The sequence below is a fragment of the Pleurodeles waltl genome, chromosome 1_2, assembly GCF_031143425.1.
Source record: "Pleurodeles waltl isolate 20211129_DDA chromosome 1_2, aPleWal1.hap1.20221129, whole genome shotgun sequence".
In the NCBI taxonomy this organism is placed as follows: Eukaryota; Metazoa; Chordata; class Amphibia; order Caudata; family Salamandridae; genus Pleurodeles; species Pleurodeles waltl.
This window is the reverse complement of record NC_090437.1, coordinates 662,543,700-662,563,590: the sequence shown is the minus strand read 5'-3', so window position 1 is coordinate 662,563,590 and position 19,891 is coordinate 662,543,700.

The window sequence follows — 19,891 nt, the reverse complement described above, 5'->3', positions numbered from 1 at the left end:
GGACACTGTGGCACTACAAGGGGCCCCTGACACTAGCATGGATGAAAAACTGCCCACCACCTCCGCCGATGCTAGTGGACAGGACGCCCCACCACAGGACCACCACACCAGCACCCCACCCCCTGCGGACGGAGAACCACCCCGCAAACGGTCCCTGAGATCCAGGAACAAGACAGAGCACGATGCCAAGACCCCCGCCAAGAAATGAGACCACCCTGATTGTCATCCTACTGTCCCACTTTGTAACCCTGTCCATATTGGAACTGCCCCAGCTCCACTTCCTATGCCCATATGGGCAGTGCACCTGTGAGACTAATAGACTGGACTCTGCCATGGACATTCCTCCACCATCACCCCTCACCATTTTACAACCCCCTTCCAATGTTTAGCACTTCAATAAACACCCTTGAAGCACAAAACAATCTGGAGTCAGTCTGTGATTTTGAAAATGTGTATTAGCAATGACAGTGACAAACTCCGTTCTCAAATGTAATGTCAACATACCTATGTCACACATCTCAAGTCCATGAGGAATGTAAGCAGATGACACACGTTGGTAACCACACCTGTGAAACCGTAATGGAAATGTACAACTCAGTTACCATATACTGGTTGAAATCGACAGACAGAATAGAGGTAGAAGTGTGAAAGTACTTGTAGTAGGCAGGAATGTGTTCTCACCTGTGTGTCACTGGAAATATTGCTGGATAACTGAGTCCCTGTTGTCAATGTCTTCTTCCTCTGCTTCCTCCTCATCACTGTCCACAGGCTCCACAGCTGCCACAACACCGTCATCTGGACCATCCTCCTGCAGAAAAGGCACCTGTCGTCGCAAAGCCAGATTGTGAAGCATACAGCAGGCCTGGATGATCTGGCACACCTTCCTTGGTGAGTAGAATAGGGAACCACCTGTCATATGGAGGCACCTGAACCTGGCCTTCAGGAGGCCGAAGGTGCATTCGATCACCCTCCTAGTCCGCCCATGGGCCTCATTGTAGCGTTCCTCTGCCCTGGTCCTGGGATTCCTCACTGGGGTCAGTAGCCATGACAGGTTGGGGTAACCAGAGTCCCCTAATAGCCACACCCGGTGCCTCTGGAGTTGACCCATCACATAACGGATGCTGCTATTCCGCAGGGTGTAGGCGTCATGCACAGAGCCAGGGAACATGGCATTTACCTGGGAGATGCACTGGTCTGCCAAACATACCATCTGTACATTCATGGAATGATAACTCTTCCAGTTCCTGTACACCTGTTCACTCCTGTGGGGGGGGGACCAGAGCTACATGGGTCCCATCAATGGCACCTATGATGTTGGGGATATGTCCAAGGGCATAGAAGTCACCTTTAACTGTAGGCAAATCCTCCACCTGAGGGAAAACGATGTAGCTCCGCATGTGTTTCAGAAGGGCAGACAACACTCTGGACAACACGTTGGAAAACATAGGCTGGTACATCCCTGATGCCATGGCCACTGTTGTTTGAAATGACCACCTGCAAGGAAATGGAGCACTGATAGCACCTGCACTTGAGGGGGGATCCCTGTGGGATGGTGGGTTTCTGACATCAGGTCTGGCTCCAACTGGGTACACAATTCCTGGATTGTGGCACGGTCAAACCTGTAGGTGATGATCAAATGTCGCTCCTCCATTGTCAACAGGTCCACCAGCGGTCGGTACACCGGAGGATTCCACCATCTCCTCACATATCCCAGCGGACGGTGCCTAGGAAGGACAACAGCGACCACAGAGTCAAACAACTCAGAGGTATGTACCCACAGTCTACTGTACATAGAACACCATTCATACACAGAATCTGGCCTGTATTTGTGTTGTGCGACAAGGCCTAGGTCTGTGTGACGCAGTTGTGAATCAGGCCATGTGGGCCCCTGAAATGGCAGCTGCCTGACCTCTAAAGTGGGACAATGGGATGTGAGGTAACTGCGCTGGCATTGTACACCGTCACGGTAGGCGGTCGGAGACCGCGGCGCAATGCTGCATTGGTTAACATTGGACCCTATGGGTCCCAGGAGCCAATGACGATGTACGCCGGCGGTGATGGTACGCACCGCCGCGGACGTGACCGCCGCGGACGTGCCCGCCATTTTCTATCTGTTCAATCACTCGATACCTGATTTTCAACAGGAGAGGATCTACACTGCAAGTGCTGCTATGACCTTGGTCTGGAAGAGACAATGGCTCGTGCGTCTGGAGAAAGGGACCCTGCCTTCACTGCAGAGGAGTTGGAGAAGCTCGTGGACGGGGTCCTCCCCCAGTACACTCTACTCTACGGTCCTCCAGACCAACAGGTAAGTACACAGGGAGCACGTTGTATGGGCTATGCCTGTGTGGAGAGGGCTGGTTGTAAGAAGGAAGGGGGTACAGTTCTGCGTGCATGAAGGACTGTGAATGCATGTGCCACATGGCACGGCTAAGGATGTGGGCCACTCACTTTGACGGTGCAGTTGGTAATGACTTCTCTTCTTCCCCTGTACATTTCATGTAGGTCAGCGCCCACCAGATGAAGGATATTTGGCGTGCCATCGCCAAGGACGTCTGGACCCTGGGGGTCCACCACAGACGGAGCACCCACTGCTGGAAAAGATGGGAGGACATTCGCCGCTGGAGCAAGAAGACGGCGGAGGCTCAGCTGGGGATGGCCTCCCAACGTGGGGGGGTGCCCGTCGAACCATGACCCCCCTGATGTTCCGGATCCTGGCGGTGGCCTACCCTGAGTTTGATGGGCGCTTGAGGGCATCACAGCAGACACAGGGGGGTGAGTACAACAACACTCAGCGGACTTTGCGCGCAGTGAAGGTGTCTGGGTGGGGGAGGAGGGCTGTGGGTTTCCCTAGACCAGGGCGAGTTCCGCAGGCTAGGCCCCTCCGTAATGCAGGCCATATGGCACCCCACCCCACCTCTGTAGAGTGCCAAGTACAGGTATACATGCCCCTGTGTCATCTATGTGTCAACTATAGCCATGTAGGATATATCCCAGGAATTGCATCTGTAGAGCCCAACAGCGCGGCGTAGTGCAGGGGGCTTCTGTGTCTGTATTGTCCGCCAACGGTAGCGGTAAGCCATGCACTCAACCTGTCTTTCTTCTGTCGTCCCCCCCCTTTTTGTGGTCTCCCTGTTCTTGTGTGCATCAGCATCATCAGGCGGAGGTACAGTGGCACCAGAGCACGAGGGAGCTGCATCCCACATGGCCATGGAGGGCCACACCATGGACTCGGAATACACCATTGGGACGGAGTGCGAGGAGAGATTCACGGCGGTCACAGGATCAGCAACCAGCGACACGGACTCGTCCTCCGATTGGAGCTCCCTTGTGGTGGCGGCAAAATCTGTGCCCCCCACTTCTACAGGTACAGCCGCCATCCCCCTTACCAGCACCGCCTTCCCAGCAGCCCCTCAGCCTTCGCCCCGTGCCCGCTCACCCAGGAAGGTGGGCATCACCTTCGCCCCAGGCACCTCAGCCCCTGCCCCTGTCACCTCTGCTGCCCTCAGTGAGGAGGCCAATGACCTCCTAGGTCACTCACTGTTGGGCAGTCTACCATTTTGAATGCCAATCAGGGTGTAGAAAGGGAATTGCAACACACAAATGCATTCCTGGAGGGCATTCATTCTGGTCAGGCTGCCCTTCATCGAACCCTGCAAACTCTGGCCTCAGCACTGATGGCAGCCATTGTCCCTGTGTCTAGCCTCCCCCCTCCAACTTCCTCCACCCAGACCCAATCCCCTGTACCCCAGCCTATCCCAAGCACACCATCAGACCAGCATGCACACACGTCAACACACAAGGAAAGCTCAGGCAAACATAAGCACCACACATCCCACAGGCATTCACGCAAGCATCACACACATACAGACACAGCAACATCCACTGCCTCCACTGAGTCCCCCTCCTCGTCGTCTACCTCCTCTGTCCCAGTGTCGTCTACACTCTCACCTGCATGCACTACCACTACAGCCACTACGTCCCGCACCAGCACACCCACCACCACACCACGCTCACGTGCACTCACCACCACCACTACCATTTACACGTCCCCTGTGTCCTCTCCCAGTGTGTCTGTGACGCCCCCTCCCAAGATACACAAACGCAGGCACACACCCACCCATTAGCCATCCACCCCACGACAGCCTCCAGCGCATGCACCTTCATCCAAAGTCACCAAACGTACACCTCCTACAATCACTACCTCTTCCTCCACTCCCAAATCCCCTCCAGCTACCCGTCCCAGTGTTCCTAAGAAACTTTTCCTGACCAAGCTTGACCTCTTTCCCACCCCCCCCTCCAAATCATAGGTCCCGTACTAGCACCTCAGCCAAAACATCTCCGGGACCAGTGGTGCCTGTTGTTACAGGTATGTGGAGTGCACCGGCCACCAGGCCAGCCAGTATGACATGGAGCCACAGCACAGCCAGTCCCCCCCCCTGTGAAGCACCAGAAGTTGGACAGTGCCCGGCGGGAGAGGGTGAAGACTCCAGCCAGCAAAGCCGCTCACAAGGATCCCGGGGGGAGTGTCGACTCAGCTGTGACTCCTCCCAAGGTGGGGAAGGGGCAGAAGAAATCTCCAAAGTCTGGGAGGAGCAGCACGGCGGAAAAGACCACCATCATCCCCGCTGCCCAGGAGGCCACCGCCAGCCCAATCGTCACTGGCCAGGAGGCCACCGCCAGAGTCAGTGCCCAGAAGGGCAGCCCGATCGTCACTGGCCAGGAGGCCACAGCCAGAGTCTGTGCCCAGGAGGGCAGCCCGATCGTCACTGGCCAGGAGGCCACCGCCAGAGTCAGTGCCCAGGAGGGCAGCCCGATCGTCACTGGCCAGGAGGCCACCGCCAGAGTCAGTGCCCAGGAGGGCAGCCCGATCGTCACTGGTCAGGAGGCCACCGCCAGAGTCTGTGCCCAGGAGGGCAGCCCGATCGTCACTGGCCAGGAGGCCACCGCCAGAGTCAGTGCCCAGGAGGTCACTGCCAGCCATAGCCCAGCTGCCCAGGAGTGCCCCGGCAGCCACAGCCCAGCTGCCCAATGAAGGACCGCCAGACCCAGCCCAGCTGGGCAATGAAGGACCGCCATGGCAAGCTCCACTGAACAGGGCAAGCACCGCTGAACAGGTCAGAAACTGCAAACTCAAGCACCGCAGAACAGGGCAAAGACCGCCATGGCAAGCACCGCTGAACAGGGCAAGCACCGCTGAACAGGGCAAAGACCGCCATGGCAAGCTCCGCTGAACAGGGCAAGCACCGCTGAACAGGTCAGAAACTGCAAACTCAAGCACCGCTGAACAGGGCAAAGACCGCCATGGCAAGCACCGCTGAACAGGGCAAGCACCGCTGAACAGGGCAAAGACCGCCAACGCAAACACCGCTAGCCCATGGGCGGCAGGGGCAGTTACGCAACTGGGACCGTTAGGGGGTGAGTGATGCACTCTGGGCACCAGTCCCCCTCCAGAACCAGTGGAGACATGCATCCACTCCATCTGTCCTTCACAGGATGAAGCACTCTGGGCACCAGTCCCCCTCCAGAACCAGTGGAGACATGCATCCACTCCATCTGTCCTTCACAGGATGAAGCACTCTGGGCACCATTCCCCTCCAGAACCTGGGGAGACTGTTATCCACTTGAGAGACTGTGGCTTTGCACTCCCCAGGATGGTACAGTGGGCAAACCACCCACTGTAGAGACTTGAGAGACTATGGCTTTGCACTCCCCAGGATACATCAATGGGCATGGAGCCCCCTCGTGGATCTGGCGTGGTGCCCTCATTCGGCTGAGGTGCCCCCCCCTTCCCTTCCCCCTGAGGTGCCTGTTGTATTTCTATCTGATGCCCCCGCAGTGTTCTTTCCGTTTTGATGAGGTATCTGGTGTGGGCCTCTCCCATGCATTTTGGGCCCAGTGGTCCACGGACAATGAATGGTGCATTACCTGCACTACTAATTGTGATGTATATTTTGTTGAATGTGTATATATATATATATCTGTATATATTTGGTTACTGTATTTTGATATATTACAATGGTTCCACTCATTTCCTTTTGTCTTTGCATTCTTCCGGGGGGGCTGGGGGTTGTTATTGTAATGTTTGGATATGCATTGTTGTGTTTGTTGTAGTGGGTGAGAGTCGGGGTGGGGGGTGTTTCGTGTGTGTGTCCCTGTCTTTTGCCTCCCCCTCCCCTATGTCGTAGGTGCAGTACTCACCGTTGTCTTCGCCGCCGGCGTTGATGATCGTCGTATAGGAGCAGGAAGACTAGTGCAGGAAGAATATGGAGTTCCGGCTCCATGGTGCCCTCCTTCCTTGTGGAGTGTGTAGAGGTGAGCGTTTTCGCTTTGAAATGGCTGTTTCCGTCGTGTTTTTATCCGCGGTGAATCCGCCCCGGAAAAGGTGGCGGATTGGTAGGTTGTGATACTGTGGGCGGTACATTGTCTCCCGCCTGTCTGTTGGCGGGGACCGCCAAGCTGTTTGACTGTACCGCTGTGGCAGTCGGAGTGTTAAAGTGGCTGTCTTTGTTGGCGGTTTCTGCCACGGTCATAATTGCAATTTTTTTACCGCCGGCCTGTTGGCGGTCTTACCGCCACTTTAACACCGTCCGCCAGGGTTGTAATGACCACCATAATGTGCTACTGGTGGACATTGAGCAACTAATATGCGCAGTGGTGAAACACAAAGTCATTGGTCAAACACAATTAATAGCATCACAGAGGGCAATGCTGGTACAGTGGTGGTGGATGTACCTGTAGCTGGGGTGGTCACAGAAGTGTCCGCCACCACCAGGGAGCTTTCATCGGAGGAGGTGTCTGTCTCCTGTTTCCGCCGTGGTTCTCCCATCGCCCTCTGTCCTACTGGTGCCCTCACCATCGGTGGACTCTGCCTCCCGGGTCCTGTGGGATGCAGCTCGCTCCATTGCCGGTCTCTCTGCTCCTCCGGCAGATGATGCTAATGCATATAAGGACAGGATGACAAAACAAAAAGAGGGGGAGAGACAAAGGATGCACATGGTCAATGGCTGCACCAACACTACCGTTGGCGTACATACCACACTCACACACAGGGAACAGGCCTACGCTCTATGCAATTCACTAACAGTACCTATGCTAGCCTCCAGGGCATGGGGAGGGACACATCCCGTCAACTGCAGCAAACCTGGGACCCACACAGCTCTGTCCAGTAGAGGATACCTACAATCTAATTAGGTGAAATGTCACTTCAAAACTCTGCCCAACATGGGACCTACTCTGTAATGTCAGGTCTGGCCTAGGGGCACCCACTGACACACATCCTCCACCCAGATATAACCCTACCAGGCATAAGTTTTAATGACTGGCACTGTACTCACCCTCTTGTGGCTGCTGTGATGCCCTCAAGCGCTCATCCACCTCAGGATAGCCACCGCCAGCATGCGGGCTATCGGGGGGTCAGGGTTCGATGGGCACCCCTTCCTCGTTGGGAGGCCATCCTCTTCTGTGCCCAGCGTCTCAGGTCCTCCCACCGATTCTGACAGTGGGTGCTCTGCCTGCCGTAGACCCCCAGGGTCCGCACGTCCTTGGTGACGGCATGCCATATACCCTTCTTTTGATGGGCGCTGACCTGCAGAGAAATACACCCAGGGAAAGCCATTAGTTGGACCGTCCTGGCTGTTACCCTTTCTGCCCACCATACCACTTTACATCGCCATTTCCACACATAGGGCCCAGCCCACAATCTGTATGCAGCCCAGGGGACATCCACCAACCCCCCCACACGAGCCCTTCACACACACCACTCCAGTGCGTTCATGCCCCATGCATCGTTCTCAGCAGTGTACTCACCTATTGGTCGGGAGGCGCATGCAGCAGTCCGTACTGGGGTGGGACCCCATCCACCATTCACTCCAACTCCTCTGAGGTGAAGGCAGGGGCCCTTTCCCCAGTCACACACACCATGTTATGTCCCAGACACAGGTCACAGCAGCACATGCAGGGTAGGTCCTCTCCTGTTGAAGGTCAGGTAGCAAGTGAAAGAACAGATAGAAAATGGCAGTGACGTTCGTGGCGGTGCATACCGTCACCGCCGGTGTACATTACCATTGGCCACTGTACCCCATGAGGCCCAATGTTATCCAATAAGGAGTTGCACTGCGGTTCTCGACTGCCTCCCCCAACGGTGCACAACGTCAGGGGAATTACCTCAATTCCACCTGTCCCTCCACACACAACAGGCTGACGCCATTTCAGAATGGGACGGGGGCAGGCCCTGGATTAGAACTGCGTCATAGTTCATAATTGGACATACAAGACAAATGCCACTTATACATTTAATTTTGACATCATGCATTGTACTGTTGTGGCTCCAATGTTCAGTTTGTGACCTGCTCCTCACTCCTTTGTCCCTTAGACTGCAACCGGTGCGGATGAATAGGAGCTGGAGACATACCCCCGTGTACAGACCCCTGGTGGACTTGGCAACAATGGAGGACAGGCACATTATCCCCATCTACAGACTTGACAGGGCCACTATAACGGATCTGTGTGCCCAACTGGAGCCTGACCTGATATCTGCTATCCGTCACCCCACTGGGATTCCCCCTCTTGTGCAAGTTCAATCTGTGCTCCATTTCTTGGCATCTGGCTCTTTCGATGTGACAGTGGGCTTGGCAGCAAGAATGTGACAGCCAATGTTCTCAATAGTGCTGACCATAGTGTTGTCTGCCTGATTAAACACATGTGCAGCTACATTGTTTTTCCACAAGTGGATGATTTGTCCACAGTGAAGGCTGACTTCTATGCAATAGGTACATATCCCCAACATAATTGAGGCAATTGATGGAACACATATTGCATTTGTCCCCTCCCCGACAAAATGAACAGGTATTCCGAAATCGAAAAAGCTATCATTCCATGAATGATCAGATGGTGTGCCTGGTGGCCTAGTACATCTACCATGTCAATGCTAAGTATTCTGGGTTGGTGCATGATGCCTTTATCCTGAGGAATAGCAGCATCCCTAATGTGATGGCCCAACTACAGAGGCACAGAGTGTGGCTAATAGGTGAGCCCTGGTTCCAACCCAGTAGATGTTGGTGTATGGGTATGGTGTAGGCCATATGGGATGGTGTGTGGCTAAATGTTGTCCCTCCATATATGAGGGTGACTCAGGTTACCCCAACCTACCATGGCTACTGACCCCTGTGAGGAATCCCAGGACAAGGGCAGAAGAACATTACAATGAGGCACAGGGGCATACAAGAGGGATTATAGAACGTACCTTTGGCCTCCTGAAGGCCGGGTTTCGGTGCCTCCATCTAACAGGTGGATCCCTGTCTTGCCTTGAGACGCCATGTGCCTTTTCTACAGGAGGAGGAGGCTGGAGATGGGTGTGTGGCAGCAGAGGACTCTGTGGACAGTGAGGATGAGGAGGCAGAGGATGAAGATGAGGACAACAGAACTGCAGTGATCAGTCAATACTTCCAATGCCACACAGGTAGAACAGTGCTACTTCACATATCATTGTCATTATTTTGATTATCTCTGTCACTGGCATGCTGTTATTTCTGACTTCAATGCCCACTCACTGTACCCTTTGGTAACTCATTTTGCATATGTTGGTGCCCCACTATCACTCCTGGTGTGATCACTGCAGCCAACAACAGGTCTTTACAATGTGAACATTACTGTACATTTGTAATGCAATGTTTGTATCTGGTTACACAAATACATACTGAAATCATTTGACATACTCCATACTTGTATTTTTTCAAAGGGTGTTTATTTAAGTGCTAAGGAGTAGTGGGGCAAGTGCATTGGGCTGGGGTGATGATGGAGGAAAGTCCAGGGTATAGTTCCAGTCTATTTGTCGCACAGGTGCATTGTCCTAGGGGGCATAGGAAGGGGAGCAATGGCAGTTCAAGGTAGACAGGATGACAGAGTGGGACACAAGGGTGACATTCAGGAGAGTCTCATTTCCTGGTGGGGGTCTTGGCAATAGTCTCTGGCTTCTGCCTGGATCGCAGGGATGGTTCTCCTTCTGCAGGGGGAAGGGTGCTGGTGGCCTGTTGGTCCTGTGGCGGGGCCTCCTGTCCACTAGCGGCAGCGGAGGTGGAAGGCAGTTCAGATGTCTGGCTAGTGGCAGGGGCCCGCTGTTGTGAGGCTGCCACTCTCATAATGTTGGCCATGTCTGCCAGTATCCCTGGAGTGGAGAACAGGGTGGTGTTGATGGCCTGCAAGTCCTCCCTGATCCCCTGGTACTGTCCCTCCTGCAGCCGCCTGTTCTCCTGCACATTGTCCACGATCTGGCCCAGCGTATCCTGGGAATGTTGGTATGCTCCCAGAATCTCGGTGAGTGCCTCCTGGAGAGTCGGTTCCCTGGGCCTGTCCTCCCACTGGTGCACAGCACTCCTCCCAGTTTCCCTGTTGTCCTGTGGCTTTGTCCCCTGAACTGTGTGCCCACTGCCACTGACCCCAGGTCCCTGATTGTCTTGGGGGCAAGGTATGCCCTGGGGTCCCTGAAGAGGTGTACACACTGCTGATTGACGTGTCCTGGGGACAGAGGTGTGGGTACGCTTGGTGGGTGCTGTGGTGGTGTTTCCTGATGGGGGAAGCTCTTCTCCGGTGAGATTGGCTCGGGTACGTGTGGGGATTTGAATGCAGTGTTATTGTTTCTGTGTGTGACATATTGTGCATCAGTGGGTTGCCCTGTTTGATTGTATTTGCCCTGGCAGCTTTTACTTGTGTAAGTTGGTATGTGGTGGGCTGGCTGATTCTCTCTAGTGTGCATGCTTTGGTGATAGGTGTCCATGCAGGTCTCTGAGTGGTTTCCATGCATTTGTATGGCATGCAGGGCTTGGCATTGAGATGAGTGAGATGTGATGGGGGGTGTGGGAAGTGGTGGAGTGATGGGAGTGAGGGTGAGGGTGGGGGTATGTGATGGCATGCAGGTAGGGGGTGATAGTAGTATAGAGTTGATTTACCAGAGTCCAGTCCTCCTGCTACTCCTGCCAGGGCTTAGGATGCATGATTGCCAAGACTTGCTCCTCCCATGTTGTTAGTTGTGGGGGAGGAATTGGGGATCCACCGCCAGTCTTCTGTACAGCGAGTTGGAGTCTTGCTGCAATGGAACGTACCTTCCCGCGTAGGTTGTTCCAGCTCTTCCTAATGTCACCCCTGGTTCTGGGGTGCTGTCCCACGGCGATGAGCCTGTTCACAATCCTTCGCCATAGCTCCATCTTCCTAGCAATGGATATCTGCTGGACCTGCGCTCCAAATAGCTGTGACTCTACCCTTATGATTTCCTCCACCATGACCCTTAGCTTCTCCTCTAAGAATCGGGGGTGTCTTCGAGGTGCCATGGTTGTTTTGTAAGTAGTGTGGGTGAGGGTGTGTAGGGTGATGTTTTGGGGTGTGTGATGTAAGGTGCGTGGGTGGTGTATAGGCGATGGTAGTGTGTGGGTCTAGTCTTGTCTGTAGCGTGATGTCAGTCTGTTGGCAATAGTTTGTATTCGTAAGGGGTTGTGGGTAGTGTGGGTGTGTGTTTTATAGTGGTGTGGGTGTGTGGGTATGGTGTGTGTATGGGTGTCAGATGTATGTAGTTCGAATTGTCCAATGTGGTGTTGTTTTGTATGTGTGTGTTAGAAATGGAGTCTTTGGTTGACAGTCAGGTTACCCCCTGTTCAAGCAAGGACCCTCACTCTAGTCAGGGTAAAAGAGAATCACCCCCAGCTAACCCCTGCTTACCCTGTTGGTAGTTTGGCAGCGGGGTAGGCTTAACTTCAGAGTGCTAGGTGTAAAGTATTTATACCAACACACACAGTAAATCAATGAAAACACTACAAAATGACACAACACAGGTTTAGAAAAATAGGAAATATTTATCTAAACAAAACAAGACCAAAACAACAAAAATTCACAATACACAAGTCAAGTTATCAATTAAAAAGCAAAAAGAGTATTTAAGTAGTTTTAAACACACACTAACACTGTTAGCGTGAAAATTTACCTTGGGTGCGTCAAAAAATAACCCTGCCTGGGTGAGTGTGCGTCAAAAAGGGCTTGCGATGCGTTGATTTCACTTATGAGCGAGACCTTGCGTTGTTTCTACTTTCGTCGGGTCGGGCACGTCGTTTCTTCTCTCCGCAGGAGAGCGATGCATCAATCCGGTCAGCGGTACTTGTGTTGGAAATCCAGCCGCACGATGATTAAACAACCACGCAGCACGGGTTTCGATCTCAGAATGTCCATCAGCGATGCTGCGTGTTGTTTCTCCAGCTCCGTGCGTTGATTCTTCAGTCGCTTTTCCGGCAAGCGTCAATTTTCAACCACAGAGCCGGCGGTGCGTCGTTTCTTCAGCCGTAGATTGGAGTTGTGTCGATCTTTTCCCGCACGGCGCTCTCGCGTGGATTTGTCACTCTTGGGCTGCCAGCTTCTCCTTTCAGGGGCCCAGGAACTGGATAGGCACCATAGGGCAGAGTAGGAGTCCCTCCAGAGACTCCAGGTGCTGGCAGAGAGAAGTCTTTGCTGTCCCTGAGACTTCAAACAACAGGAAGCAAGCTCTAAATCAAGCCCTTGAAGAGTTCTTCTCAAGATGGAAGGCACACAAAGTACAGTCTTTGCCCTGCTACTCTGGCAGAGGCAGCAACTGAAGGATAGCTCCACAAAGCACAGTCACAGGCAGGGCAGCTCTTCTTCCTCAGCTCTTCAGCTCTTCTACCGGCAGAGGTTCCTCTTGTTTACAGAAGTGTTCTGAAGTCTGTGGTTTTGGGTGCCCTTCTTATACCCAATTTCTCCTTTGAAGTAGGCCTACTTCAAAGCAAAGTCTCTCTTGAATGTGAAATCCTGCCTTGCCCAGGCCAGGCCCCAGACGCTCACCAAGGGTTTGGAGACTGCATTGTGTGAGGACAGGCACATCACTTTCAGGTGTAAGTGACCACTCCTCCGCTCTCTCTTAGCAGATGGCTCATCAGAAAATGCAGACTACACCCCAGCTCCCTTTGTGTCACTGTCTAGTGTGAGGTGCGACCAGCCCAACTGTCAAACTGACCCAGACAGGGAATCCACAAACAGGCAGAGTCACAGAAACGGTATAGGCAAGAAAATGCTCACTTTCTAAAAGTGGCATTTTCAAACACACAATCTCAAAATCAACTTTTCTAAAAGATGTATTTTTAAAATGTGAGCTCAGAGACCCCAAACTCTACATGTCCATCCGCTCCCAAAGGGAATCTACACTTTAATCAGATTTGAAGGTAGCCCCCATGTTAACCTATGAGAGGGACAGGCCTTGCAACAGTGAAAAACGAATTTAGCAATATTTCACTGTCAGGACATATAAAACACATTACTATATGTCCTACCTTAACCATACACTGTGCCCTGCCCTTGGGGCTACCTAGGGCCTACCTTAGGGGTGTCTGACATGTAAGAAAAGGGAAGGTTTAGGCCTGGCAAGTGGGTACACTTGCCAAGTCGAATTTACAGTTAAAACTGCACACACAGACACTGCAATGGCAGGTCTGAGACATGATAACAGAGCTGCGTATGTGGGTGGCACAACCAGTGCTGCAGGCCCACTAGTAGCATTTGATTTACAGGCCCTGGCACCTCTAGTGCACTTTACTAGGGACTTACTAGTAAATCAAATATGCCAATCATGGATAAGCCAATTACATACACATTTTGTAAAGGAGCACTTGCACTTTAGCACTGATTAACAGTGGTAAAGTGCCCAGAGTAACAAAAACAGCTAAATCAGAGTCCAGCACACATCAACAACCTGGGGAACAGAGGCAAAGAGTTAAGGGAGACCACGCCAAGGATGAAAAGTCTAACAGTGTGTGTGTATTTTGAGCACAGCGGTGTGTACCGCCTATGATTTACCGCTGTTGAATGTCCGCGTGGTGATTCGTGGGTCATAATGTGATGGGCGTTGTTCTGTTGGCATAACGGTGTGGGCTAGGATACCACCAGTTTATCACTGACCTTCGGTGTGGCGGACTTGTGTCTGTGGCTGAATAGTGACGGATTGGTGTGTGTCTGTCATAATATGGTGAACGGATATCTGCAGCAGCGGCTGTATGTTGGCAGCAGTCAGCATGGCGGTTAGTGGGATTTACCGCCAATGTCATACTGAGGGCCATATTGTTAGCTCACAAAAACACATCCAGATACAGAATTCACCCAGACGTACATGTCTCAAATACATACATAACAATTTCTAGGGGACAAGAGACTGTCAATTGTCAGAAGCTTAAGACGATGTTAAAAATCTATGTGAAAATGGAGCATCAACTCAGATGTTCCACATTTTGCTTCAGTCCCCAACCACCACCTAACTCCACTATGTGTGTGCCGTATTTGACACACAGTGCACCATGGCATATGTTAGGATACAAGTGTTGTAATCTATGATATTATGTTGGCACTTTGCATGCTTTGCACTATACCTGAAGGCGCCCAACCTGCTAAGTGAGATTAGGCACACTGAAAACAATGAAAGTGTCATTTTACTAACCTGCCTTAGGCGTGCTGTGACGTAAACACCAAAATTGGCGCCGTTGAATCTAGGAGATTTAAATGGTCTATTTTTGTGTGCCTCCTACTGTCCGAAAACACCTCTTGCACTCATCATGCCTGGCACAGGCATTATGTGGCTCCAGGGTTTAATTGTGCCATATTTCCTGCATTGCACAACTTTTGATATATGGTGTGGCAATACTTGCCTCCATCAGCCACATTACCTTATAAATATGTGACACCTAAATTGCATAGGAGCCTCTAAGCCCTTCATACATTTGGGTCCATGTTGTGTCACTCTGCACATACGTGGCTCAAGCAACACACATCCATGGATACCTATAATCCAGCGTCATGTTTGTCATCATTTAAACATTGTAATGCAAATTTCCCCTGTTGCCAAGCCAATGATGGACATGGACAGTTATTCCTGGAAACCATGAACCTTTGCACCATTACACATGTGTGCTTTTTTCACTGCACTTCAACATGTATATGCGATATACAAGGTACAAAGAGAGGAATGTGCAAATTGCCAGCAACTGGAACATTGCTGACCTATCATGAATGCATGTCGGCTGAGACAGAGAACTTGGGTCCAGATGTAGCAAACTTCCAAATTGCGACTTGCAATTTGCGAGTCCCAGCGACTCGCAAATTGCAACTCGCAATTTGGAATGCAGTACGGTGTCTCAGACACCGACTGCGACTCGCTATGGGGTCGCAATGACCCACCTCATGAATATTCATGAGGTGGGTCGCAAATTGCGGCCCCATAGCGAGTCAAGGCATTCGCAAACATGGAGGCCTGCTGTAGTCAGCAGACCTCCGTGTTCGTGACTGCTTTAAAAAGTGTAGCCCGTTTTCCTTAAAGGAAAACGAGCTGCACTTAAAAAAAAAACGAAACCTTTAGTTTCGGTATTTTTTCAGGGCAGGGAGTGGTCCCTTGGACCACTCCCTGCCTGAAAAAATATTTTTGGGTCCATTCACAAAGTGGAAGGGGTCCCATGGGGACCCCTTCCAATTTGCGAGTGGGTTACCATCCACTTCAAGTGGATGGTAACTGCGACTCCATTTGCGACCGCGTACGCGGTCGCAAATGGAATTGCATCCCACTGCGAGTCGCAAATAGGAAGGGAACACCCCTTCCTATTTGCGAGTCGGAAATGCATTTTGCGAGTCGGTCCCGACTCGCAAAATGCATTTCTGCATAGGAAACTCACATTTGCGACTCGCAAACGGCCATTTTTGCCGTTTGCGAGTCGCAAATCGTTTCCTACATCTGGCCCCTGGTGTCCTCACCTTTGTCATGACATGCTAAAGTAATCCTTACGTCCTAATGTCAGGCAAATGCTAAAACGGATGTTGCTATGTTTAAGGGGTACTTACCAACAGTTCCGCTGACCCGAATAACCACATGATCCAGTCGATCCCTTTCACGGGCAAGGAGGTCTGCCCACTGGTGCTTCAATTGGTGGTCAGTGCGCTGGAACGAGAAGATTAGGTGAGCTGGTACAGCACCTTGCCTGAGCGCAGCTTCCGTGCCTCCGTCTGGTCGCCCATTATCACACCGCCACCCTTGGCCACCATCTTAGGAAGGTAGTGACACACAAACCAGATGGACCCACCCAGTGCTTCCTCAGTCGTTCTCTGCGCCCTTCCCTTCTCTGACATGTTGCAGTATCCCTCCACTGCAACCTAAATGCCTAGAAAAAATAATAAAATACTATTCCCCAACTAACCCCAACTACCTCAACAAACGTATCTACCCCTGAGACAAACACCTGATAATACTGACACAATAACAGAACAGAAATGTACAAATACAATGACACAAATTACTAGAAGAACAAGACACAGACAGCACACAGCAGAAAAGACTCCAAATCCACCACTCCTCATACCAGCAGAGGCACCACTGAACCTCTCTCAAGCACAGACTACAAGACTGTTAAGTAAAAGTGAAAGTAAATTCACTTTTTCATGTGTGCAGCAAGGAATTCCTATTACATCACTTTCTGGGTGTATGTGTCATGTTTTCTGATATGCATTCTTTTTTTTAACACATTACAGCCAGGCGTGAATTTTTGTATGAAGGCTGAAAAGACATGATGATTAATTTAGACGCATAGGTGCGCAGCGTCATTTTCGGTATTTGCGATGTTTAAGGAACTACCGTATGTGTCAATTTTTTTGATGCATGACGGACATGCTTGGATTTTCGTATGAAGGCTGGTAAGGCATGACAATTTAGTTTAGATGCGCATGTGCGAGAAGTCATTTTTGGTATTTGTGATGTATGAAGTACTACCAAATGCGTCAAATCTTTTGAAGCATGACGACCATGCGTGGATTTTAGAGGGAAGGATGACAGGGCTTCTAGATTCACATTTCTAGTTACATGTGCTCTGCATCTTCATTATGTGTATGTTAGGGCAACATATGTCTGAGTATTTCACTGTGTATGGATAACATTGGAATGTGTTTCCATATGTTTGTAGGTGTGTGTGTGAGATGCATGGGAGAACTGATACTGTATGCAAATGTGCATGTGTATGAAGACTTTTCCACATACATGTTTCCACATGTGTACAATGTGTGTTATGTGAGTGTACATATGTTATGGAAATCATATTGTAGGTCTAACACATTGTTATGTCAGAATTCCCACTGTTCATCACACAACAAAACATAAGATAGATGGGCCATTTGCAAGACATGTTCATGCATATGATAGCCTTGACAAATGTTTATCTAAGGATGCTGTTGACTAAGGCTGGTTTATGATCTGGTAACCCATAACAATGTAAGTGCAAGTGTGTTCTAAGGGCCAGACACCATGATGCAATGTAATACGTGTAACGTATAGTTACCCATGCATGTGAATTCTTGAAGGTGGTGTGCTGACATGTTTAATGGTTGTTATGTATGTGACATGTTGTAACATGTTTGTGTGTGAAAAGATATGTTTCATGTATGATAAGTAATGCATACTACAGTGATGTGTTTAGGGATATGAAAACTACCAATACTCTATTCCAACATAGATATATGTAGACCATACAGTTGTGTACTCATATCCGTGTTTACTATGTTTCCCTATGTAGAAACATGTGTAATGGTCATATTGGTTTGTAAGTTAAAATTTGACACATACAAATTTTCATATATAAATTGTTCACTTTTGTTGATAAGCAAATAGATAGCACCAAGCCTAGTCGACCTAGGGGGGACATGTGAGCAAAACATTAAGAATCATATGATTAGCACATACACTTGGAATGTACTATGAATCACCCTTGTGTTTCTAGCCAGATTTCCCCTTTTAGCATACAATCTGTATGACAGGCCTGCTCTTCTTAGGCAGTGATAGGAGCCTATTCATCAGTGCTCCAGGTGCACTTTGTATGCCCACACAGGCACATTATTGCACGTATTGACACAGATTGCGGTCAGCTCAGCAACGTTCCCTTTGCACAGGCAGCTGGCCCCTGACTGTGTCAACAGTCAATGTAGCCTCCTAAGGGGTTTGAGTATAGGGATTTGGGGTGGGGAGGGGTTTGCCATCCTTAAGATCAATCATCAGCACTGCAATGCATAGTCTCCTACAGACATACACCTGCACATTTGTGGTCCCATGGCCAACTATGTTTTGTTGATTTTGAGGTTGTTGATGTCAGGCTTTCACTATTATTTACTAGGGACTTACAGCTTATTTGTATTGGACATGTCTCATAATTTGCTATGTTTGGACATGACTTTGAATACATAGATGAGATTGTTCCTATGACGCTTGGTTAAGTCACTGATACATTGTGGATCTGTGCCATATCTGCAGACCCAGGGTACAGATGCTGTCATTTGTCACTTGCTTCTGCCACATTTGTTTGTGCTGGCCAAGCACATAGTTGTAGTTGCTGCCAATGTGAATGGAATATGTACAGACCTACACAATCTCTGTGAATATGTGTCTGGTGTTACATGGAAACATTGTGTTGTACAGTGAGTTTTAGACTATGTGTGTTTCTTCACACACACTGATGGCATATTATGTCAGGTATGCTTCTAGTTCAACATTGCAGACATAATTTATGCAGATTACCCTTAGTCTCGATCTTTGTCATCAAAATTGTCCCTTCATTCATGGAAAGCATACTTAGTCAGGCTTTTTAACATTGTAGATGGGCATAGCTTCTTCTGCAGGCTCTGCTATATTTGCCCTTGCATTTCCAGGCTTTGCAAGATCACATGACTGACCCCCACATTACAGTATATCAGCCATAGCATTTGTGTAGTGTCTGAGTGACCTCCACATATTGGATCTCATAGTGAAGTAAGGGAGTCTCTCAGCTGTCCTTCCACATACTTTAATTGATATGGGCACTCACTCACATCCGCATTCTACAACCTTTGCCACATTCACTATGAGTGTATTTAGAGTGTATGATTACTCATAACAGCTATGAGTAGAGAAGACTATACATACAATTTGGCAAGGGTTTGTGACTTGTTTAGACACTGCTTAACTTACATGTACATTCCAAACTGGATTGAGTGTGTCAGGCCTTGACATTTAGGTGTTTTGGTCCATGTATGTCACTCACTCTTGGTCAAACATGTGAGTGCCACTGTGGAGTATTTTTTAAGTTAGCAATTGTGATATTGACATTCAGAAATAGCTTGGTTACATAGCAGATACAAATCTGCTGTTACTGGTGATTGCTACTCTTTTCCATCCTAGGCTAGACATCGGTACAGCAGTCTGCACATGTATCTCCAGAATTGCTACAGGCATATGTCAACCCAACACACTTGTGTGATATGTTTGTGACAATGTAAATTGTTGGTGCTACAGACTATGCCAACATTTCACCCACACATTAATGTGGTAGTGTATTGTTTTTATTTGTTTTTAGTTTGTGGCTATGTTCCTAAGTTATTAACATCATTTGTGGTGTAGTCATGCTCTCTGTGATGTGGGTGAGTTGAATAGGTATGTGATGGTGAAAAGAAGTACGCCAGGAGAAATCAGAGTTAAAGTGATTTATTTACTAATTTTTATATATTGATCGTTGGTGCACAGTCTCTAAGTGAAAACGTTGTGCACACTTTGGTTTCTTCTGTGTGCTCCAGCAGCAGCGTTTGTTTGTTCCCCATCCTCCTGTTGTGCATCATTGTCCTCATCCTCCTCACAGGGGACATCTACCTGTTCATCCCAGGGGACACTGGTGCATACACAGATGTTGTGCAAAATTGCACAGACAAGTCCTATTTTGCACACCAGGGGTGGTAGCTATAACAGTATTCCTCCAGTTAGATCTAGGCATCTGAACCTGGATTTAAGCATGCCAAATGTCCTCTCCACCACATTCCTGTTCCTTTTGTGTGCTTCATTGTAAGCCTGCTC